General features: G+C 40.8%; 1 protein-coding gene across 1 annotated transcript in view; it reads right to left on the bottom strand.

The window, feature by feature from the left end:
* The window catches only part of Ppef1 (protein phosphatase with EF-hand domain 1), a 130,794-nt gene extending 105,677 nt beyond the window's left edge, over positions 1 to 25,117 (bottom strand). The window contains exons 1-2 of the mRNA XM_021153415.2: positions 24,972 to 25,117; positions 11,840 to 11,926 (exon numbers count right to left, since the gene is read on the bottom strand). The gene's annotated coding sequence lies outside the window, so the exon portion shown is untranslated. The remainder of the gene's footprint in view (positions 1 to 11,839; positions 11,927 to 24,971) is intronic.
* Between the last annotated feature and the right edge of the window lie 1,498 nt (positions 25,118 to 26,615).

Raw genomic sequence — 26,615 nt, 5'->3', positions numbered from 1 at the left:
ACCCTAAAAATTCCACCAGAGAACTCCTAAGCCTGATAAACAGCTTCGGTGAAGTAGCTGGATATAAAATTAACTCAAACAAATCAATGGCCTTTCTCTACACAAAGAATAAACAGGCTGAGAAAGAAATTAGGGAAACAACACCCTTCTCAATAGTCACAAATAATATAAAATATCTTGGCGTGACTCTAACTAAGGAAGTGAAAGATCTGTATAATAAAAACTTCAAGTCTCTGAAGAAAGAAATTATAGAAGATCTCAGAAGATGGAAAGATCTCCCATGCTCATGGATTGGCAGGATCAACATTGTAAAAATGGCTATCTTGCCAAAAGCAATCTACAGATTCAATGCAATCCCCATCAAAATTCCAAATCAATTCTTCAACGAATTAGAAAGTGCAATCTGCAAATTCATCTGGAATAACAAAAAACCTAGGATAGCAAAAACTCTTCTCAAGGATAAAAGAACCTCTGGTGGAATCACCATGCCGGACCTAAAGCTTTACTACAGAGCAATTGTGATAAAAACTGCATGGTACTGGTATAGTGACAGACAAATAGACCAATGGAATAGAATTGAAGACCCAGAAATGAACCCACACACTACGGTCACTTGATCTTCGACAAGGGAGCTAAAAACATCCAGTGGAAGAAAGACAGCATTTTCAACAAATGGTGCTGGCACAACTGGTTGTTAACATGTAGAAGAATGCGAATTGATCCATTCCTATCTCCTTGTACTAAGGTCAAGTCTAAGTGGATCAAGGAACTTCACATAAAACCAGAGACACTGAAACTTATAGAGGAGAAAGTGGGGAAAAGCCTTGAAGATATGGGCACAGGGGAAAAATTCCTGAATAGAACAGTAATGGCTTGTGCTGTAAGATTGAGAATTGACAAGTGGGACCTCATGAAACTACAAAGCTTCTGCAAGGCTAAAGACACCATCAATAAGACAAAAAAACCACCAACAGATTGGGAAAGGATCTTCACCTATCCTAAATCAGATAAGGGACTAATATCCAATATATATAAAGAACTCAAGAAGGTGGACTCCAGAAAGTCAAATAACCCCATTAAAAAATGGGGCTCAGAACTGAACAAAGAATTCTCACCTGAGGAATACCGAATGGCAGAGAAACACCTGAAAAAATGTTCAACATCCTTAATCATCAGGGAAATGCAAATCAAAACAACCCTGAGATTCCACCTCACACCAGTCAGAATGGCTAAGATCAAAAATTCAGGTGACAGCAGATGCTGGCGAGGATGTGGAGAAAGAGGAACACTCCTCCATTGTTGGTGGGATTGCAAGCTTGTACAACCACTCTGGAAATCAGTCTGGCGGTTCCTCAGAAAATTGGACATAGTACTACCGGAGGACCCAGCAATACCTCTATTGGGCATATATCCAGAAGATGTCCCAACCGGTAAAAAGGACACATGCTCCACTATGTTCATAGCAGCCCTATAAAGAACCCAGATGTCCCTCAACAGAGGAATGGATACAGAAATTATGGTACATTTACACAATGGAGTACTACTCAGCTATTAAAAAGAATGAATTTATAAAATTCCTAGCCAAATGGATGGACCTGGAGGGCATCATCTTGAGTGAAATAACACAATCACAAAAGAACTCACACAATATGTATTCACTGATAAGTGGATATTAGCCCAAAACTTAGGATACCCAAGATATAAGATACAATTTGATAAACGCATGAAACTCAAGAAGAATGAAGACCAAAGTGTGGACACTGTGCACCTTCTTAGAATTGGGAACAAAACACCCAGGGAAGGAGTTACAGAGACAAAGTTCATAGCTGTGATGAAAGGATGGACCATTTAGAGACTGCCGTATCCAGGGATCCATCCCATAAGCAGCTTCTAAACGCTCACACCATTGCATACACTAGCAAGATTTTGCTGAAAGGACCCAAATATAGCTGTCTCTTGTGAGACGATGCCGGGGCCTAGCAAACAAAGGAGTGGATGTTCACAGTCAGCTATTGGATGTATCACAGGGCTCCCAATGGAGAAGCTAGAGAAAGTACCCAAGGAGCTAAAGGGATCTGCAACCCTATTGTTGGAACAACATGATGTACTAACCAGAACCCCGGAGCTCTTGTCTCTAGCTGCATATGTATCGAAAGATGGCCTAGTCGGCCATCAATGGAAAGAGAGGCCCATTGGACTTGGCAAACTTTATATGCCCCAATATAGGGGAATGCCAGGGCCAAAAGAATGGGAATGGGTGGGTAGGGAAGTGGGGGTCGCTATGGGGGACTTTTGGGATAGCATTGGAAATGTAATTGAGGAAAATATGTAATAAAAATATTAAAAATCAAAAAAAAAAAACAATGCATGGTACTGGTATAGTGACAGGCAGGTAGATCAATGGAATAGAATTGAAGACCCAGAAATGAACACACACACCCATGGTCACTTGATCTTTGATAAGGGGGCTAAAACCATCTAGTGGAAAAAGGAAAGCATTTTCAACAAATAGTGCTGACACAACTGGTGCTTATCATGCAGAATGCAAATTGGTCCATTCTTATCTCCTTGTACTAAGGTCAAATCTAAGTGGATCAAGGAACTCCACATAAAACCAGAGACACTGAAACTTATAGAGGAGAAAGTGGGAAAATTCTCGAAGATATGGGCACAGGGGGGAAATTCCTGAATTGAACAGCAATGGCTTGTGCTGTAAGATCGAGAATCGACAAATGGGACCTCATAAAATTGCAAAGCTTCTGTAAGGCAAAAGGCACTGTCAATAAGACAAAAAGGCCACCAACAGATTGGGAAAGGATCTTTACCAATCCTAAATCAGATAGGGGACTAATATCCAATATATATAAAGAACTCAAGAAGGTGGACTCCAGAAAATCAAATAACCCCATTAAAAAATGGGGCTCAGAGCTAAACAAAGTATTCTCACCTGAGGAATACTGAATGGTTGAGAAGCACCTGAAAAAATGTTCATCATCCTTAATCATCAGGGAAATGAAAATCAAAACAACCCTGAGATTCCACCTCACACCAGTTAGAATGGCTAAGTTCAAAAATTCAGGTGACAGCAGATGCGGGCAAGGATGTGGAGAAAGAGGAACACTCTTCCATTGTTGGTGTGATTACAAGCTGTTACAACCACTCTGGAAATCAGTCTGGCGGTTCCTCAGAAAATTGGACTGGTGCATCCCGCAATACCTCTCCTGGGCATATATCCAGAAGATGTTCCAACTGGTAAGAAAGACACATTCTCCACTATGTTCATAGCAGCCTTATTTATAATAGCCAGAAGCTGGAAAGAACCCAGATGTCCCTCAACAGAGGAATGGATACAGAAAATGTGGTACATTTACACAATGGAGTACTACTCAGCTATTAAAAAGAATGAATTTATGAAATTCCTAGGCAAATGGATGGACTTGGAGGGTATCATCCTGAGTGAGGTAACCCAATCACAAAAGAACTCACATGATATGTACTCACTGATAAATGGATATTAGCCCAGCAACTTAGAATACCCAAGATACAAGATACAATTTGCAAAACACATGAAACTCAAGAAGAACGAAGACCAAAAAAGTATGGACACTTTGCCCCTTCTTAGAATTGGGAACAAAACACTCATGGAAGGAGTTATAGAGACAAAGTTTGGAGCTGAGACAAAAGGATGGACCTTGAGACTTCCACACCCATGAATCCATCCCATAGTCAGCCCCCAAATGCTGGCACCATTGCATACATTAGCAAGATTTTGCTGAAAGTACCGTGATATAGCTGTCTCTTGTGAGGCTGTGCCAGTGCCTGGCAAACACAGAAGTAGATGCTCACAGTCATCTATTGGATGGAACACAGGGCCCCAATGGAGGAGCTAGAGAAAGTACCCAAGGAGCTAAAGGGGTCTGCAACCCTATAGGTGGAACAACAATATGAACTAACCAGTACCCCCCGGAGCTAGTGTCTCTAGCTGCATTTGTAGCAGAAGATGGCCTAGTCGGCCATCACTGGGAGGAGAGGCCCCTTGGTCTTGCAAACTTTTTATGCCTCAGTATAGGGGAATGCCAGGGCCAAGAAGTGGGAGTGGGTAGATAGGGAAGTGTGGGGGGGGAGGGTATGGGGGACTTTTGGGATAGCATTGGAAATGTAAATGAAGAAAATACCTAATTTTTAAAAATCAATAATAACCTTAATAATCAGTTATTCTGATAAAAACTTGTTTCTTTATATATTAAGTTAATTAACCCTTAAACATTGGGTTATTTCAAATTGTCTGGAAATTTCTTTTGTGGATTTCTTTTCTGTTAGTGGTTTTGTTTTCACATGTTGAGTTTTGTTTGTTTCATTCTGAGACTGAGTCTTAGGTGGCTCAGGCTGGCCTCAAATTCCCTATGCAACCATGCAAAGAGGACCTTGACTCCTAATCCTCCATGTTTACTTCACCAGTGCTATGATAACAGATATGTACCACCCAGTTTATGCAGTGCTAGAGGTTTCATGTATGCAAGGCAAGCACTCTACCAATGGAGCTAACATAATTCAGTTGCTCTGGCTCAAAGCTGAAAGTAATTAACTCTATCTAGGCTTTTAACCACAAATTAGAGGCTGACTATAAGACAAAAACATTGAATTATGCCAAAACCAAATTAAAGTGAAAATTTTGGCTATATTCCTTAGAATCCCTAAGAACTTAGAAACCTTCTTACAAGAAAAAAGAAAAAGAAAAGAAAACTAAACTAAACAAAAAACAAACAACAACAAAACCAAGACCTCTCTCAAATGTATGAATCTGAGAATCTCAGATCACCCTTTTGTATGTTTTCTAAATCAAACTGTTGTATAATAGTTTAAAGATTAAAACATTCTATCCTACAAGGAAGCTCTTTAAGCAGAAAGGTTTTATTTTTATTCAATAATAACCTTAATAATCAGTTATTCTGATAAGAACTCAAAATAGCTTCAGGAAGTCCCTAAAACTCACTAGGCCTCTCCCTGCTAGAGTAAGCAATACAGACAACTGAGAGTCACTCTCTGATAAGCGACTCACTCTCAGAGGAGCCAAACTATAAAGAACACTCTGAGACTAGAACATCTGCCTGGAAAAAGCAAAAGCCAGCTAAGCATCCTGGAAGAGATTTCCATCAACTGAGTTACTTGGAAGGGACTTTCTCCAACCTGCTGAGCTGCCTGCAGACTGTGCAGTGTGCTCTAGGTTCCCAAATTCTGTGAGTTGTTTGTCACCCATGCTGGGGAGGGCTTTGCTGATGTAGCTCTCTTTGAGTCATTTCTGTCCCTGTAAGTAACCCCTCACCCATACTCATGTAAGTAACCCACCCCACTTAAACTCATTGCTTTATCAAGTTGCACTTTGGTGGTATCCATACTTTGGTTTGTTATGGACTTTCTGTCTGGGGTGAGTAGAGTTGTGTGTTGTCTCCCAAGGGAAAAAATGTGTCAAACAATACGTGGATAAAAATGTTAATGAACTCAAGTTCAAAGGCAGAATGAACCTTGTGACACTCCACTCCATTCTTCAGGATCACCATAGATTCACTATATCACAATCTATTTGTTCAGGAAGTTGGGGAGGAGTAAGAAGAGGAGATGGAGGAGATGGAGTCTTGGGAAAGACGGAAGAAAACAGTCAGTTTGGCAAGATTTGAATAAAGGAATTCCAAACATTTAAAGGTGTGAAAGACCTTTAAAATTAATATGTATACAGACAGAAGGATATTAAGCAATTTGCTTAGTGTCATATAGGCCTATAGTTGTCAAATTTAGTTAGTAATTAGAATTATCTGAGGAACTTTTTAAATCTCCCAGTGCTCAGCTTGAACCATTAAATCAGAGTCTATGAGAGTTTAAAAAAGACTGATGCCCAAGTCTTACCCCTTGAGACTCTACTATTATTGTTACTCAATGTGACTAAGATTCAGATTTGGGGACTACCAGGATGGCTCAGTCAGTAATGTGCTTGCTGTACAAGCATAAGAAACCCGAGTCTCATCTCCAGTACCAAGTTAATAAAAAACAACGCAATAAAATCAAAACAAAACCAACCAAACAAACAAAACAAAACAAAACAGGCACGATAGTGCACACTTGTAATGCAAGCAATGAAGAAGCAAAAACTGGACAGATCCCTGTTTCTCAGTGATCAGCCAGCCTGGCCTAACCAAGGATTTCTAGGCCCATGAGAGACCTTGTCTCAAAACAAAACAAAAACACAGCAGCAGCAGCAGCAGCAACAACAACAACAACAAAATAACAAATGTGGACAGCTTTGGAGATACAGTACACAAAGTTAATCTTTGGCTTATGCAGCACATACAGTGCACCTACACATATATGAACACACACACCTTATTTGCATACTCACATACATATATACACACAAATAATAAAATAATATAATAGACTAAAGATGCTGTTAAAATTTTCCAAAAAATTCTAATACCCACCAAGCTTGACAGTCTCCTCTAGAGGACACATTAGCAAATGCATGGTGCCACCCAACAATCAGCTTTCTAGCAATGCTGTCCAGTCCTTCTATTTGAAGCTGAATTTTTCCCGTCACAATTACAAACCTGTAGTTTGAGGCATCTTTCTCACTTTTTAAATTGGAGCACCATTTGCACTCTCGAGAATTTCAAAGGTCATTTGTGGCATATCTATGGGAGAGCAAGTTCTTTGAGCCCTGGAAGTAATTATTCCAGACCCATCAGCAGTCTCCAAGTCAGGGCTTTCCAATGGGGGAGAGGGTTAAAATGAAGATTCCTAGGCTGTATCAATAAAAGTAGACATCTCTTTAACCTTGGGGTCTTGGAATCTGCATTGAAACATGACTATGTGCTGGGGGTGGGGTATAGCTGAGTGATAGAGCTCTTTCCTAGCATGTCCAAGAACTTCAGGTTCAATCTCCAAAACTGTAAAATGAAATAAAGTTTACCCTTTAGAAAACATAGATACAGACAGTCCACATATTACAGGTCTAAAAAACAAAACAAAAAAACAAAACAAAACAAAACAAAAAATCTATCTTCCAATAGTATCCATGTTTCCTTGGCTCTTGCTCTATCTGTATGCTACTTCTTCCATCCCATTTTATGAGTTATGAGAGTAGGACCTTGAAGGGCTGAGAGATGGCTCCGCTGTCAAGTGCACTGCCTTCTCCTTCAAAGTATTCTGACTCTTTTCTTAGTACCCACATGTTGCCTCACAATCGTACCTGGGAATCCAATGCCCTCTTCTGTCCTCCACAGGCACCAGGCACACACATGGTGCACAGACATACATGTAGGTAAAGCATACATGCAAATCAAAAAAAGTTAAAATTTTAAAGAGTTGGGCCTTGAGTAAGCAAAAAAACAAAAAACAAAACCAAAAAACACTGGATAACACTGGTTTAATCTGGACTTTCTTTTGCCAGGAAAATAAATAAATAAATAAATAAATAAATAAATAAATAAAGCAGTGTCTCTTCAAAAATAATTTGCTCTCCACCCCCTCAAAGTTAATTAATCACACAACAAAATTACATATGTAAGATTTATTAGAAAGCTGGGCACATTAACACATGCCTACACTCTCAGCACTCAAGAGTTTGAGGTGCTGGATAGAACTAAACCTATCAATACCCAGTCACAAATGGTGAATGGGCACACAGGGCCTTATTCCCCACTACTGAACTATTGGCTATTGAAGGATTCTGGATGAGATCAGTCATTGTCTTCAGTTGGTACTCTCCAGTAAAGCCATCAGGCTTCATTAGATAGTTTTATGCAAAGGTACACTCATACTGGCCCTGGCTAAGTTGGTCACAAAAGAAAACAAAAAGATGTGGACATGGGAAAGGGACCAATAGGGAGAAAGGAGTTTACAGGGGTAGGAAGGTGGTAGGAGAGAGTGAAGGTGAGAGTAATCAAATGTGTGTATGAAATTGTTAAAAAAAAAAAAGGAGGGGGGGATGGAGCAGGGGCTGACAAGATGGCACAATGGGTAAAGGCACTTGCCACCTGATGGCCTAAGTTCAATCCCTGGGACCCACACAATGGGAGAAAAAAAACCTAATTTCACAATATTTCATTCTGACTTCCACCCACATGTTCTAACAGGTGTCACACATTTATACAAAATAATTAAATGCAATAAAAATTTTAAGAGAACTTGTGAAAGAAGAAATTTCATTAATTTATAAAAATAAGACTTTGGGGCCATCCTAAAATACATAGGAAGAGCTTGTCTCACAAACAAAACAACACAAAAAAAATTCACTGGGAACTTAAAAACCACGAAAGTTTAGTTCATTTCTGTTACACTGTGATCTTGCTGCTCAGAACTTGCCTCATGAATACCCCTCGGATCTCAGGAACCTCTACCATGCATTCAAACAGAATACGTTTGATAACTGCTGAAAAAATAAGAAGGTAATATTTCTAAGCCAGGGTTCCTTAAAATTTAATTACTAAAAAATCATTATTGTTGCATCATTTTATACACAGACATGTGCTTTTCTGATAATATAAAAGCCTTTTATTAAAGTAGAAGTGGGAAGTGCTTACCCATCCTTTGTTAAAGTGTATTTTAAAATCACGATGAAAAGAAATGGTAATTGTTCTAGAATTATTTGGTTGTCAGAAGCAGTAATTGACTGTTAGAATTTTGTGCTATCATTTATTAAATTATTTTAAACCCATTATTCTCTCTCCATTAATGGACAAAGGGAAAAAGGAAGGGAGGAAGAATACAGAAACAAAGAGTTCTGTTTAGTGGTCACCAAAACACGAGCTGGTTAAAGACTGGAACCCCTGTCTCAAGCTGCCCAGCCTAGACCTTGAAGCAGAGAGGGAAGCGATTGGTGAGCCATGGCCATGTGCATTTGAAGCCACCTCTGACTGCAAAGCTGATCAAGGTAATCCCACTCCTTAGGCAACCCTAAGCGTCTAGCCCTGCCCTCTGTCAACATTAGCAGAACACTTAATGCACTAATGAAGTCTGAAGAACAGATTCCCTCAGGGGCTCTGAGCTTCAAGGGGTCAAGGATTTCTCGGGGCTTCTCAAAGCCCCACAAATGCGCTGGTTGAGGGGACACACGTACACACTTAGGAAGGCATCCTGAATCATGAAATTTTCTCTAGAAGCATACAAAGGATAGCTTTAAACAGCAACCATGAATCAGTGAATCATGAGGCACTCATGGGCCATCTACTAGAAGGTTTGGTTTGTCCTATGTATTTGGGGGGGGGAGGGTCTGGAGGACGGGGATGCTTGAGAAGGTTCATTCTTCTCACCCTCACCACTGTAATGACAAAGCTGAAAATATGTGGAAAGAACAAAAGATGGCTCCTGAAGTCAGCTTCACCTCCAGCTCTGCAAGCTTTGCAAGTGCTAGCCCAGCCTCATTGTTCTTAACGCTTCCTTCCCATTATCCTTATTGCAAAGTGTATCTCCACTCATCGCCCACACACACTTTGGCTCAGCCACCCTGACTGTGAGTCCACTTCTGACAATGCTTTTCATTTCAGCTAGACAGCTCCTCGTGTCAGGTTAGCTTTTCCTAAAGGTGCTGGCTTTGCTCAAAACTGCTACTCAAGCTCTGGCCCTACAGAAGTGAAATCTGGAACCCAAAGTCAGTCTCCTGTGGTCAAGTCCCTCCTTGCCACCACGATGGGAATCTGGCAGGATGATATAATTCATTCTCCATAAAATATGTAGACACTCGCCAGGAAGAAAGAGGAATGGATACTTACCAGGCTCTCATTTTCCTGCATTTTTATTGGCACTTAACTGAAACAGAGTTTCTCTAGCCTGCTTTCTGTGGCCTAAATATACGTAAGAGAGATAGGTGGGGTAGAGAAATCCCTGGCCGACTGCACTAGCTATGTCCTTTCCCCAACTCTCTCCTACCTACAGTAGAATATGACACCATTTGCCTGTGTCCAGGGTCTTAAATGGGCAAAGAGAGAGGTATAGAAGGCTGATGTAGTGATTCCTCCTTGAGTCCACCAAATGAAAAGATAGAAAAAAAAAATAAGGAAACTCTATAAGCTACTGGAAAGTTCCAGAAAGTATGTGTTGATACATCTAAAATTATTAACCAGGAAGCAGCTTGGACTGGCATGAGGATTTCCAAAGTTTGTCTGTCTGTATCATTTATGATTCGAGAGCTACAGGTGGGGCAAATATCTCCCCATCAGAGAAGTTCAGGAGAGGTAGGGTTGAACAGGTCCCTTACTGTAGGACTTGTCAACAATAACAAGTATTGTGAAGCTCTAAGCAGATCACTGTTTTTCCAAAACTGCCTAGCAAGGGACTCTTTTGAGGCAAAGCGTCTCATAAACAATTGCTGCTCCTAAGTGCTTAATGCTGGCCCGCTGGAGCCTTGGTTTTGAAGTCAGACAAATTAGAATTAGAATTTGGTTTGTCTTTAATTCTTCTATATGTAAAAAAATGAGGGGGGGGGATGATGACACATACCTAATGGGCCTGTACTTAGTACTTAGTGAAGACCTTTCCAAAAACAAAACCAGCTTAAATAAAGACCAGCCCTTCTTAAAGAGCATACACTTAGGAGGGGCTGTACCATGACAGGTACCCACTGTGTTTACTCAACTCATTTCCTTCAAAAGATTTTCTTTGGGGTCTCTCTGAGGCTAAACCCTCATGGGTATCTAGAGAATCTGGGATTACTGAAGATTCACAAAGAAATGGGCTCCCTAGTCCCTACCAGGGCACTTTGATTGGAAAGGATGCTGACAGTAATGATAATAGCTAATATCGCTACTGTTTATTAAGGGATTCACTCACCCAGTAGGCACATATTATATTTATAGTATTCTGGGGAATTTTTAGAGCAGATCTTCAAGGTAATATCATAATCACTCCATTTTATGAAGAAAATAACGCTCACTAAATATCATATTTCTTGGCAGAGGTTATTAGTGGCAAAACTAAAACCACTTGTGAATCATTAAAGAATGATAGCTGGACCTGGTGGTCCATGCCTATGTTCCTGGCACTTGGGAGGTGGAGGCAGGAGGATCAGGAGTATGAAAACATCCTCAGTTACACAGTAAGTTTAAAGCCAGCCTAGGATATATTAACCATGGCAAATAGGTGGGCAGGGAGCATGGGGAATGGTGGGTGGCAGGCAGGGAGCAGAGATAGACCTCAACTGGGCACGGTGGTTCACATTGCAATCCCTGTATTCCAGAGGATCACTTTAAATTCCAGGCCAGCCTGAGTTATGGAGCCAGGCTGTGTCTGGAAAACAAAAGAAGTAAAGTGCCTACCCACTAAAAGCCTAACTAGGTCTTTTAGGCTCTGGTCTATCATTCTATATAGGAATCAAATCAATAAACAAAATTCTTCATCACTTCAAGGAAATGGCACCAAGTCTTGCACACAGACAGAAAGGTGGTGGTCTTCTAAGATTATATGAGGCCAAAGGAGAGAGAGAGAGAAAATTCTAAATAGAAAATTACATACAGCAATGTGGCCAACACTCCATGAGGTACCTGCCTTGAGGAGTTTCTCAAAGTACTACTGTTTTCATTTCTTAGCCCTCACCCAAGGAAACTATAGAGTTCTCTCCAAATATCAAATTCATTGGGAATAGGCTACAATGCTTTAGAGTAAAAAGTTCTCTGCAGAGTTTCTTAAAATACTGCCACCGGCTTTACAAACATCAATGCTGAAGAAAAAAAAAAGTCATTCTAAGAAGTAAAATATAGTTTAGGAAGTACATATTCCCTCTTGCCATATGAGGTATGTTTATCGCATATGATTTTGCTGACCCATAATGTCTAAGTACAAACAAAAACATTACCTGGCCAGTGCAGAGATTTTCCTCGCTCCAGGTGTTTTGGGAGAAACAAAGATGAGAAAAGCCTTGCGTATGGAAGAATTCAGAAGTCTGAAAAGAAAGCAGTAGTTTAGCACTCCCCTAACACATACCCACACAAGGCAGCATTTCACATCTTTGAAAGCAAAGTTCTTGCTTAAATAAAGACACACACATACACACACACACACACACACACACACAGAGAGAGAGAGAGAGAGAGAGAGAGAGAGAGAGAGAGAGAGAGAGAGAGAGAGAGATGCACAATAGCTAGAACGGTGCCAAGCTACTGTGCCTTTCAATATGGAAGGCACACTGGATACAAACATCCTAGAGAGGCTGATGGAGCCTCTAAGGTGTGGCTGTCTGCTACAACGCTGCTGAACCCGGCCTGGATATAAAGGAATGTTTTCAAGTAATGGGCTGCAATCTCAGTGGTCACATGACTGCTTCCAAAGGGACTATACTCCATCCAGGCAGGACCAGACTGCTGCTTGCAAAGGCAAGCCACATCAGCATGAAATAGGAAAGAGAAACTCAGTAAATAAGGGCAGAAAAAGCATCCTTTGGGTCAAATGAAAGTGAGTTTTAGAAAGCAATGACATGATTTGTGTATAATTAGGAGAAAGAAGTAGGAAAATATTCCTGAAGACTGAAAAGACATCTGTTTAAAGTAAATGCATTTGACAACACTGTTAAAAACTATTCTTTTTAAAATATTTTATTAGTTATTGTTTATTTACATTTTAAATGTTATCCTCCTTCCCATTTTTCGCTCCAAAAACCCCCATCCCACCCTCTCCCCCTGCCTCTAAGAGGGTGCTCCCCCACCCACACACCCACTCCTGTTAAAAACTATTTTGTGTGACTAATATTGTTTCAGCAGTTTGATTAACTCCTTGAGGGAGAGCCTACCTATGAAAGAAACTCAGCTTCCTCAATATCAAAAAGTAACCAAAGTTAATCCATGGTTCTTCGGAGTTTTAGAAGGAAGAGGAAGGGCATGCATGTGAAAATTCAAAGCAACGATATCATTAGCTGATGCCAATGAGAGCAGCTCATCTACCTTCTGGAACAATCCTAGGCCCATATTCCCAGAGACACCACTCCCAGAGACAACATGCTGGCTATTAGCTACTCGCCAGCAATTTTTCTCTCAAACTCTCACTAGGTGGTTACATCCATGTGTTTTCACTTCCTTAACTGTCTTTAGGCTTTGGCAACAAGATTGACAGGACTCTAACCATAACCATTTCATAACCCTACCCAAACTGCTCTTTAGTCCAATATCCTTCTACAATTGAGAACCATGGGAGATCTAACAAAATAGCGACTAGTTTGCTATTTAATCTAATGGAGTCACTTTAAAAATAACAGGGAAGGCAGTTTGAAGTTTCTATATTTTATTAGCATATTTAATATTTACCAGAGAGTTTCATTATGAAGCACTATATCCATACAGGTTTTCCTGGCAGGAAAACTATGGCTAGGATCTGATGAGGCTGCCACACACATTGTAAATGATAGCATAATTACCTAGGCTCCCCCCCAAATTGTGGACCATGTAGCTACATGGCTAGCTTTCCAGCCAAGTGCCTGTTCAATCCGCAGTGATTAAATGATGGCTATGTCTAGATGCAGTTGTTCAAATGTCACCTCCTCTGTGTGAAGCCTTTTCTGAATCACCAAAGGGGAATTAGTCATCCTGACTCCTGGCTGGCAAAGCCATGGGCGTGTCCAATCACAGAGCTTCCCAAAGTGTGCTCTAATTTGTCCTTTTACAAATTAGACCCCAAAGAGAAAGGACTCATGCTAGTCCTCTTGGCATCCCTAGCCTTGGATACACAAGAGGTACTCAATAATTATTTGTTTAATCACGGAAAAAAAAAAGAAAAGAAGGAAAAGAACTCAGATAGTTATTTTAACAGCCAGCCTCTGGACCATGAATTACATTGGCTATATACCCTTAATATAATTAAAAAAAAACATAGGATGACTTCCAAGGTAGAATAACAGAACAGAAGCTGCCTCCATGTAACAAGTAAATGAGCAGAGTCAGGATGGCCAAGAATAGAAGCAAGAAATTGCAAAGGGGTTAATTATATTTCCACTTACAGTTTGTTTGACATTACAGTCTATCACAGAAGGAAGTCAGGACAGGAACTCAAGGAAGGAACCTGGAGGCAGTGGTAGATACAGAGGCCATGGAGGGGTGCAGCTTATTTGCTAGCTCCTTATAGTTTATTTATTCTGCTTTCTTATACAGCTCACTATCACCTTCTGAGGGGTGGTGCCATCCACAGTGGGCTGGCCTATCCCACGTCAATCATTAGTCTAGAAAATACCCACCACAGACTTACTTACACACCAATCCTATGGAGGCATTTGTCAATTAAGATTCCTTCTCTAACAAACACACTATCTATAACATATTATTGTCATGCCAAAATAACACAACAAAAAATGTTAAAAGCCATAAAAGAAAAGCATAAACTCATAAATGTAAACCTATCAGAAAAAAACATCTGGTCTTTTATCACAAAACCCCAAATCCAGAAAGCATGGAATGATATCTTTCAAGATCTGAAAGTAAACCACTAGTAACAATTAGTCCATCAAGCAATGGTATCATTTTAACTTGATAATGAACTGGGCTTGGTGGTACACACCCATTATCCTAGCATTTGGGAGGCAGAGATAGGCAAATATCTGTGGGTTTGAGGTCAGACTGTTCTACATAATGAGTTCTAGGCTAAATAGCGAGAACTTGTCTCAAAAAAAAATGATAGTCTCCAATTAGTCGCTGATGGGGAGACTGGATATGTGCAAGGATAAAATTGGATCGTTACCTTACACTATGCAAAAATAAACTCAAAATGGGTTAAAGTCTTAAATGAAAGACTTGTGTCCATAAAATTCCTAAGAAGAAAATCTGAAGAACTTCTTGGAATAACAACAAAGGTTTCAAGCTTTAATTTTGACAGAGATTTCATAGAAGCAATACCAAAAGCAACTCAAACATACAAATAGAATAAAAAGCTGGATATGGTGAGATATGCCTGTAATCTTAGTACTTGGGAGCTGAAGGCCTCCTTAGAACTCAGGAATTCTAAGGTCATTCTTGTATGCATAGTGAGTACCTGGGCAAGCCTGGACTACATAAGAGTTTCAAAAGACAGACAGACAGACAGACAGCTAGTTTACTCAATTATACTGAAGGAAGGAGACAAATGGTAAATAAAATATAGTATTTGGTAGAGCATACATATAAGTAGATAAGAAATGGTATTAAATTACAAATGAAAATCTTCTTCCTTTGTTGTTCTATAAACACCAGGTACCTCTAATAGTGCTGGACACAAAAGCAGTATTACATCAATAAATAATGAAAGTTATAAGAGCCCCCAGAGGGGGATGTGAGAAGGCTTTCTGACAGAAGTGAGATGACCTAGCTTCTGGACAGAACTGAGAATAGGTGGGGATAAGATTGGTTGGTCTCATAAACATGTGCATTCTACAGCATGTAGCAAGGATGTGCAATGTGGATGTGGAGTCAAAACCAGAATGAACTGTATTCTTAATGATAATAGACAAAGATTTCCTGTCCATCTCCTCAGGAGGAACTGACTCATCTGTCTCCCCCTTCTCACTTCCCCACTCCTCTACTGGCTTTGCCTTCATCATACAAATACACTTCGTAGTCAGGCATGGTGGCACACATACAAAAAATCAATCCCAAAATTTGGGAGGCAGAAGCAGGCAGATCTCTCTGAATTCACAGCCAGCCTGGTCTACCTAGAGAGTTCCATGACAGCTAGAGCTACACAGTGAGACTACTCCTGTCAAAAATAAAACACACACACACACACACACACACACACACACACACACAGACTTCTTGTTCTAAAATGTTAGTCTCAGGCTATGCTACTGAGGAACCCCAAACTAGGATATTTGTTTAGTCAGATGGTAGCAACAAACTGCAAAAGGACAGAAGAGAATGGAAATGTTGGCTACCAATACAGGCAAGAGGCACTGCAGGAAAAGCTCTCCTATTTCACACACTTCTTGGAACTGGTCACAGCTCTCATTTCTGCCAAGACAAAGTACTCCTAATATCTGCTATTATGAATCATGACATAGCCCAAGGAATATGCTAGAATCTAGGCACAGCAGCAAGGTTGAATAGACTGAGAAATATCAACATTCATATATCTGCTTGGCTGGGGATGTTAAAGGCGTCTATCCTGTCATGGTCCCTGGTGCCATAGTAACTAGTAGCTATCCTTCTGATGCTGGGGCCACAGTAGTTTGCAATCCCACCCAAACAATTATTCTGACTCCTTGTAGTCTTCTAAATTGGGGTGCCTGGTACCCAACAAATGCACAGAGATACTGTTAATAGAAAACAAAGTATAAAACATATCTTTATTTTCTTTTATCACTAAGTTTTCTACTTTCACATACATTAACCATGTATACAATATGTGACTTTAGTAGTCTCAGCTGTGAATAAACATATGTCTACATCACATGTCCATCCTCAAAAACTGTTTACTACAACAGGGTTAAATACGATAACAGGTATAAAAAAATGAAAATAATTTTGATTTAAAGGTCCTGCTCTCTTTTGAAGAGACTAATGGGATACCAAGTAGTATATTGTATATAATACATTGTAATTAAATAAATTAAAAGACTCATGCATATCTCCAAGGATGAATTCTAGGTGTTGAAAAACAATCACAGCAAGAAAGAGAAAAGGGAAGTCAGATTTGACTAGTCACATTATATTATATATAATATATTCTATTTAAATAAATAAAAAGGCTCAAGCATATTTCCAAGGATGAATTCTTGGTATTGGAAAAGCTCATAGTGAGAAAAAGAAGTCAGATTTGACTAGCCACATGAAGTCATTAAAATAGCTCTGCCAATGACAAGTAAAGCCCTCACCCCGAGACTGTAACCATTCATTTTACATTCCTGATCCACTGAGCTATACACATCCCCATTAGGTAAGGGCCCCTGGCACCAACAACTCAGCCCACACTACTCAGACAGCACAGTGTCCAGTGACAACAGGTAAAGGCCCCCCAGATCCAAACCAAACTTTTCCTACCTGCCCAGTTCCTGGTGTTGATTTATAAAGGAGTCCTTAACCCTAAACAAATTGTTCACACCTCTGCAGTTACCTAATTCCTAACACTGACAATTAATAGTCCCAAGACCATCAGCCCCATATTCCCATTCAACCAAATAACTCCAAATGCACAAATTTTAGTCCAAAACCAGAAACAACATGAGAACATGTCCAAGAAAACACGTCTCCTCCAAAAATTAGTAACCCCATAATATGGACCCAAATTCAAAGAACTTCCAATGAAAGAATTCAAAAGAATGTGTATAACTTTGTTCAAACAACTCAAAGAAGATAGAAGCAAAGAGAAGTCAAATTTCCCATACCTAGAAAAAGGTGTCAATCTACATATGAGAGGCCTAGAGGATAATCAAATGTACAGGACCAGAAAAGACATTCACACGTGTCTTATTTTTCTATTGCTTTAAAGAGACAACATGATCAAGGCAACTCATACAAGTGTTCAGTGGGGCTTATAGTTCCAGAGGGTGAGTCCATGACAGTCATGGTGGGAAACATGGCAGAAAGCAGAGAGGCATGCTGCTGGAGTTGGAGCTGAGAGCTTATATCCTTATCAGCAAGTAGGAAGGAAGGAAGGAGGGAGGGAGGGAAGGAGGGAGGGAGAGAGACAGGCAGAGTCAAACAGAGACAGAGAGAGAGAGAGAGAGAGACAGAGACAGAGAGAGAGAGAGAAAGAGAGAGCTAAGGAGGAATGCCCTGGGTTTTTGAAACCTCAAAGGACAGTAACATACTCCCTCCAGCAAGGCCACACTCTCAAACATTCTCCCCTCCAACAAGGCCACACTCTTAGCCCTTCCCCCCTCCAACAAGGCCACACTCTTAGCCCTTCCCCCCTCCAACAAGGCCACACTCTTAGCCCTTCCCCCCTCCAACAAGGCCACACTCTTAGCCCTTCCCCCCTCCAACAAGGCCACACTCTTAGCCCTTCCCCCCTCCAACAAGGCCACACTCTTAGCCCCTCCCAAACAGTTCCACCAACTGGTGATCAAATATGCAAATATATGAGCCACATCATGACATATTTTAAAACTTGTTTGATGTAGGCCCTCATGACAGCGCCCTCAAAATGGCAGTGATAATGACCATATTTAGGTGGTAGTCAAGGTTTACACAGGATAAAGAATGAATATTGAAATTTGTAGTAACAGTTAAGTCATTTATTAAGTCAGGCTCATCATACTAACATGTGATTATTAATAGAAATATTTAAAGGCCAAAAGACCTGAAAAGATGTATTCCAAGTTTTGAAAGACAGCTGTCAACCCAGACTATGATAACCAACAAAACTAGCCATTAAAATGGAAGGAGAGATAAAAATCAATAATAAAAACAGATTAATGGACTTTGTGGCCACTAAGGCAACCCTACAGAAGATAATTGGAGGGATACTTTAGTGTGAAGAGGAAAAACACACCCAAGGGGTCACAGGCAAAAAAAGTCAATGCAAACAACATAAAAATCAACCAAATGATGAGAATTCACACTCATCATTCAACAGTAACTCTGAATGATAACTATCTCAATTACTCAATAAAAAGTCATAGACTCACAGGTTGTATCAGAAAACCATAACTAGGTACCACATGAAACTACCAAACTCCTTGGAAAAGAAATAGCAGCTTTAATAAAACAAAACCAACAAACTCCTGGGTCACCCTAGTAGAGGACAGGCCCAGCTAGAAAAGCTTGCTGCATTATACAAGGACAAATTGTGTGTGTGTGTGTGTGTGTGTGTGTGTGTGTGTGTGTGTGTGTGTGTGTGTGTTTGGGGGGAAATTTTCAGATGTTAGAACAGCCAGGTGGGTTAGCATGGGGAATCTTGTCAAAGGAGATGGTCAATAATGGTCAGAAGCATTTGGGTGTAACTGTTGTAGACAAGAGTGCTCAATCAGCCAAAAAGGTTTTTCCAAAAATCCATCAGGTTTCTGTTTCTCAGCAAAGCCAAGTCTCCTAGCAGGGTCAGGCCCCAATGGAACCTGGAAAACCACCTAAATATGGCCATTATCACTGCAATTTTGGGGGCCCTGTCATGAGGGCCCAAGACAAACAAATGAACGAGATCTATTTATGTTGCCTCCAAAACACATACTTTAGCATCAATGACCAATACCATCTTAAAATAGAAAAAGGATGTAAATTCAAACAGATCCTGAATTACTGAATCTTGCCAATAACCACACGCTCTTGAAAGTGAGTCCTTCCTCAATCAAGCCTCCATATGACTGTGGCTTATCCAACTCCTTGATTGCAATAGCTCATCCAGATCCTGAAGTAGTGGACCAGATAAGCGGTGCCTGGGTCCTAATTCACAGAAACAGTACAACACAAATGTGTGTTATTTTTGGTCACTGCCTTTGCTAGATTTCTACTGCTGTGATACCATGACCAAAAGCAAATTGGGGAGGAAATGATTTCTTTCAGTTTATAGATTATAGTCCATCACCAAGAAAAGCTAAGGCAGGAACTCAAGCAGGAACCTGGAGGCAGAACTGAAGCAGAGGTCATGGAAAGGTGCTGATCACTGTCTTGTTCCCCATGGCTTGTTATGTCTGCTTTTTTTTATACACTCCAGGACCATCTGTCCTGGAGGGGACCCATCCATAGTGGGCTGAGCCCTACCACATCAACCACCCATCAAGAGAATGTTCCCACAGACTTGCCTACAAGCCAATATAATGGTGAAAATATGACATAAATCTCATTTGTCCCAGGAACTAGGCCATAAGTCATCAGCTCCAAGAACAGACTATAAATCCCAGGAAATAGGCCATAAGTCACCTGCTCCCAGGAATAAATCATACATTCCAGGAACAGGGTCGTAACCCACACCCTCCCAAAGAACAGCTTGGAGATAACCACAAGAATGGGGAAATACCTTATCTAAAAGGATGGGCCATCTGTGCTGGGCAGCCCTATCTCATCCTGTGGTTAAACATTCCTGATATAGGAATACAGACCACTGACAACCTAGCAAATCCAATCAGAAGCCCACCCATGTGACCTCCCAAGCACCCACCAATGAAACTGTAGATTACCTAACCTACTCCCTAATATAAGGCAAATGGTTGGACCTGGAGGGCATCATCCTGAGTGAGGTAACACAATCACAAAAGAACTCAAATGATATGTACTCACTAATAAGTGGATATTAGCCCAGAAACTTAGTATACCCGAGATATAAGAGACAATTTGTAAAACACATGAAACTCAAGAAGAACGAAGACCAAAGTGTGGACACTTTGCCCCTTCTTAGAATTGGAAACAATCACCCATGGAAGGAGTTACAGAGACAAAGTTTGGAGCTGAGACAAAAGAATGGACCATCTAGAGACTGCCATATCCAGGGATCCATCCCATAATTAGCCTCCAAACGATGACACCATTGCATACGCTAGCAAGACTTTGCTGAAAGGACCCTGATATAGCTGTCTCTTGTGAGACTAGGCCGGGGCCTAGCAAACACAGAAGTGGATGCTCACAGTCAGCTATTGGATGGATCACAGGCCCCCAATGGAGGAGCTAGAGAAAGTACCCAAGGAGCTAAAGGGATCTGCAACCCTATAGGTGGAACAACAATATGAACTAACCAGTACCCTGGAGCTCTTGTCTCTAGATGCATATGTATCAGAAGATGGCCTAGTCGGCCATCACTGGAAAGAGAGGCCCATTGGACATGCAAACTTTATATGCCCCAGTACAGGGGAACACCAGGGCCAAAAAGTGGGAATGGGTGGGTAGGGAAGTGGGGGGTAGGGTATGGGGGACTTTTGGAATAGCATTGGAAATGTAATTGAGGAAAATACGTAATAAAAAATAATTCAAAAAACTATAGAAGAACTAACACAGTAGCCAATGAAAAATGTACTAATGTAATCACTTTGGCCCCTGGCAATTACATTAGAGATTACCTATGCTTCTAGAAAATTCCCTTAGCCCTGCATAAAAAGGGGATTCTGCAGGCTCCTCCATCATCACCATTTTGATGAATGGTTGACCCCCACATGCTGCTTGTTTCTGTAGAATAAATAAATGGTCCTTGTTTCTGCATTCTATTTAAGTCTGGGGTCTTCCTTCAGTCATTTTTTGAGACCCTTACATTGGAGGTATTTTCTCAATTAAGATTCCCTCTTCCAAGATGTGTCTATGTGTCAAGTTGATAAAAGCCAACCAACAATGTCACCAAAATGTTAACCTGTTGCATAAAAATACTGTAAAGATTCCTCTGGAAATTAAATAGATTGGATTCAAGGCATCAGAGCTTCAAATTTAAATACCAATGAGATATACTATTCATGTACTATTATGGTGGTTTTTTTTAAATGTCAATAATACCCAGAAATGGCTAGAATGGTGAATAACTAGAACTTTAGGACCTTGCTGGTAGGAATGCAAAATGGTATACTCACTCTGAAAAGACCTGGGTAGTGTCCTGGTTAGCTCTCCTATTGCCGTGATAAGCAATTTGACCAAAACTAACCTGAGAGGCAGAGGGTTTATCTAGCGTACATGTCAGGATCACAGTAGGAAGTCAAGGTAGAAACTAAACCAAAGCAGGAACTTAGAGATAGGAACTGAAACAGAGACCACAAAACAAACAAACAAACCCCAAAACCCATAACTTGCTCAGCCACTTTCTTATAGTATTATAAATTTGAACATATACCTACCAACCGTATGACAATTATACTCCAGAGCAGTTCCCATAAGGAAATTTTTTTTTTTTTTTTGGTTTTTTGAGACTGGGATTCTCTCTATAGCCCTGGCTGTCCTGGAACTCGGTAGACCAGGCTGGCCTTGAACTCAGAAATCTGTCTGCCTCTGCCTCCCAAGTGCTGGGATTAAAGGCGTGCACCACCACACCCAGCAAGAAATAAAATTGCTTACACAAAAACCTCTATACAGGTTCAGATAGCAGATACTGAAAACAACCAAAGTAGGCAGACAGAGTACCACACAACCATAATTTAAGTAATTAGAGGGTGTGGACAGGAAGATCAAGAGTTTAAGCCTAACCTCAACTACATAATGATTTTTTTAATGAGCCAGAAAGACAGCTCCATGGTTTAGAGCACTGGCTGTTCTTCCAGAGAACCTGGGTTTAATTCCTAGTACCTACACAGCAATCCACAACTGTCTATATAACTCCAGCTCCAGGGAATTCTACGTCTTCTTCTGACCTCCAAGGGCACCAGGCATTATTTATGAGCTGCACATATATATATATATGCAGGTGAATAGTCATACACATAAAACAAAATAAATAAATCTTTAAAAACTTCAAAGCAAAACAAGAACAAAGAGGAAAACACACAAAAGGTGCAGCCCATCATCTTGTTCTCATTTAGCAGATACTTGCTGAGTCTGTTCCAGCTATGAAACAGTGAGGCAATGATGAATCACATTTATGGTGCTCTCCCATACATATTCACAGCAGGACATGGGCAGGCACATAATTTTTTAAAATGAGGTGTAAGCATAGAGATGTGTCCACATACTACTGTAGTCCAGAAAGATATTAGCTATGCCTGGGAAAAGTTGGGGAAACTTGGAAATGTGTCATGGAGCATAAAAGATAGGAAAGGCATCCCAAGGGTTATGAAAGCATTTAAATATGTAAGTAATGCTTCCTGAGATTGAAGAATAAAAAGTGTATAGAACAGAGGGTGGAGACATTAACCTGGCAGGTAAGTTAGTGATAACTGTGAACATTCTTATAAATCACAGCAAAAAAAAAAAAAAAAAAAACCCTGGACTTTAACCTACTGGTCAGGAAAGGTAATTTTAAGATGCTTAATGAGACTGGAGTAGATAACAGCCTGGGTAGAAACTACAGACCCTGCAGAGAAGTTTTTATCTAAATAAGGCAGACACCACTTGCCAACAATTCTGTCTCAGGCTACCATCCAGGGATTCTGGCCCAGTATTGCCTAATGCAATTTTTCAAGGGCAGCTAAGCATACTTCTATATGCATGATCTTCTATTTTTAAATGCCCACATGAGTACATTTCAGCACAATCAGGGTGCCAGAGATTACAGAGCACGTCACTATTTTATACACTAGTAAGAAGGAAAACTATCAGCAATCAAATTATGTCATAAATTATGACACTATAAATATAAACATTCACAAATCAGAGATACTAATATGTGAAAAAATATGCATCTTAGAATCAAATTTTCATTTTCTCAAAATCCTGACTAGAATGTTTGGATTCATTTCAAACCTGACAGATTGCACTCTGTTTAAGTCAAGGGGACCCTGAAGGTAATCTGATTAAATTCAAGCTTCAGGACAATCACTTTGGGGGTCAGCTGGTGATGAACCGAGAGAGAGCTGGCAGCAGGAAGACCAATGAGGAAGCTCCTGTAATAATCCAGGAGATACGTGATAAAGGCTGAATTAAAGCCACAGCTGTGGGCATGAAGAAGATGGCAGGGTCAAATGTAACAAGACCTACAAGTGTACAAGTGGGGATGGGAAGTAAGGAAGACAGAAACATCATGGAAGATTCCAAGCTTCCTAGTTTGGAATATGCAGATTCATTATTTGTCTAATAGTACTAAGTGTCTACCATGTGCTGGGTGCTGGGAGTATAATGGTGGATGAGCAAACATGGTCCTGCCTTACAGTCTGAGACAATACCACTGTCGTAGGGTGTTAGGATGCAGAATCATAAGCAAAAGGAGATAGGCATATTTATCACGGAGAAAACTGATCTGGTACCCATGAGAGCTTACTGTTCCAATGTCCCGTATGCTGTCAAAGCCTAGGTTTCAGGCCCCGGGAATAAACCATGTCTGATTAAGGAGCTCATGGATTCCAAATAAGATGAGCAGGAAGAGCATGGATGGAGAAGAAGGATTTAATAGAGCAAAAACAGAGCACTGGGAAACTAAGACGGAGAGTGGGGAGGGTACAGACAGGGAGGCTAACAAAGAACAATGTGCACAGTAAGAAGCTGAGGCAGCGGTGGGGTATATGTCAACCAAACGAGGTTCTTAGTACTGTGTGAGTCACACCTACCTTTATCTACAATTCAGCACCGAAGTCAGTACTTGGCAACATACAATTCTGATTTTCAGAGTCCATGGGTATTTTGCCTGAACTCCAAATAGGCTTATCAGAACTGCTTCTTATTTAAAGAGCTATGATATTTTAAGTATCGCTACAATCTGTTCCTTTATCCTGTAAGTGCTTACATTTTCCGCGTATTTCAGTTTGACATCTAGAATATGAGGCAATGGAAACTCTCTATTTCTTCTCATTTTCCTTCTGGAGGAGCCAAAACCTGCCATTCCAAGAGAGAAGTGAAACAAAGCTGATATGGGAATACGTGTCCCAGTCATGTGAAGGCACAAGGGCAGAAGTGACTTAAGCATAGATGCCCAAGTAGCACTACAAGGCCCTCATGACATCCTTGAACTTGTGCTATGTGAGGATCCTCTGCTCCTTCAGACTCCTGTAGGAAAGACCTCAGACATCTCCAATTCGGAAGAGTGAAGAAACAGGCCTAGAGCTGGTGAGATTGGTAAAGGCATTCACTGCCAAACCTGATGACCTGAGTTTAATTCCCAAGAGGAGCCAACTCCCACAAGTTGTCCTCTGACCTCCACTCATGTGCTATGGCAGGCACATGTAGTGCACGCGTGCATGCATGCACACGCACACACACACATACACACAATTTAAAATATTCCAAAAGAAGCAGACCTTGAGAAGTTACACAGCCTGCCCAAGATCAGTCTTGTAACTTAGTAGTTAGTTGATACTCTTTCCATCCCATCAAGATAACACAAGTTCTACCCTATACACACACATTAAAGCATCTACCTAAAACAGGAAGTTCACAAAGGTTAGGCCAATTTAACCAAAGAGAGGAAGCTGATTAAAAACTCCGATGGTCCCTTGCCTAGTCAGTGCTTACTCAGTGCTTCTGCCCACCAAGGGCTCTTACCGTTTGTTCCCTCCAGGTTTTATGTTCCACACAGGCTCAAGGAAGCAAGATTCCTAGATCTTCATTTTACTGGTGGCTGAATCATTCATCCTAACCTGTAGGCTAAGGACACATGATCCATCTTCAAGTTTACAGGTCTTACTGGGGTTTTCCCAGCCTTGTCTGGAATCTTTCAATGCAAAATTCTAGAATGACTCTTGAATAGGTTGCCTTGGCAACACCACAATGTAGGATAGAAATATGACAGTCTCTGCCAATGAAATGTGAGTGACGTAATCCAGATGAGAGAACTACTTGTGGCTTGTGGAAAGGTTCTTTAAGCTTTCTTTGGTCATCATTACCTTCCTGACAAACACGTGTGTGTATGTGTGTGTCTGTGTGTGTGTGTCTGTGTGTGTCTGTGTGTGTCTGTGTCTCTCTGTGTGTGTGTATGTGTGTGTCTGTGTGTCTGTGTGTCTCTGTATGTGTGTGTCTGTGTGTGTCTGTGTGTGTGTGTGTGTGTTTGTGCGCGCGAGTACACATGTAAGCAGACACATACACATGTGCATGAACATGGAAAAATAAAGAACAGTTTGTTTCTTAGGAAAATGTCAAAACTATTAGTTAGAATACCCCCTGAGGAAGAGCAATAGCTTTGTTTTGAAATTCTTTCTACCCCTTCAGATGACTAAGAATTTATGACAAGGCCTTTGAGAAAGTTTTTAAAGCATTTTCTTTTACAGTACTTATTCTTATCTTAGTTTCATTCAACAAGTATTAAATAATTAAAATTTAAATTTGAAAAAAATAGTAAATTGAGGTAGGACACAGGGACTGGGGAGCAGCCTGGGATAGGAATCTTCCAGTTGCCATCTGCACCCAGAGCTGACCCTGTGCCACAGCTCTCCACACCCAAATTCTGCCTAGAGAGAGCTGGTCTCCCAGGAGTCCTGACACACAGGCTTACAGGAAGGACAAGCCACATTCAGACACAGTAAGACCAGCTAACACCACAGATAACCAGATGGCAAGGGCAAGAATACAAGCAACAGAAACCAAGGCTACTTGGCATCATCAAAACCCAGTTCTCCTACCACAGCAAGCCCTGGATACCCCAACACCCCGGAAAAGTAAGACTCTGATTTAAAATCAAATCTCATGATGATGATAGAGGACTTTAAGAAGGACATAAAGAAATATAGGAGAACACGGTTAAATAGGTAGAAGCCATTAAAGAAGAAACACAAAAATCCCTTAAAGAAGGGCAGGAAAACACCACCAAACGGGTGAAGGAATTGAGCAAAACCATCTAGGATCTAAAAGCAGAAATGGAAACAATAAAGAAATCACAAAGGGAGACAACCATGGAGATAGAAAACCTAGGAAAGAGATCAGGACCTTGAACCCTGAGCAGGTGAATCTCTCATTTGAGCTCTTTCAAAGGAGAGTTTTTTAAACCTGGCTGAGTTGTTTGTTTGTTCGTTTCTTTGTTTTCTAGCATGGGGGATTGGACCTAGGGTTTCATGCATGCTAGGTCACTCTAGCACCACCACCAGCAGCAGCAGCACTACCACTACCACCTCCAGCACCAGCAGCAGCACCACCACCACCCCCACCTCCAGCACTAGCCAGCAGCCAGCAGCAGCACCAGCACCACCAGCACCA

This window comes from Mus caroli, unplaced genomic scaffold (genome assembly GCF_978045245.1).
Source record: "Mus caroli unplaced genomic scaffold, Mus_caroli_1 scaffold_5, whole genome shotgun sequence".
NCBI lineage: Eukaryota > Metazoa > Chordata > Mammalia > Rodentia > Muridae > Mus > Mus caroli.
This window is presented reverse-complemented; position numbering and strand designations above follow the sequence as displayed.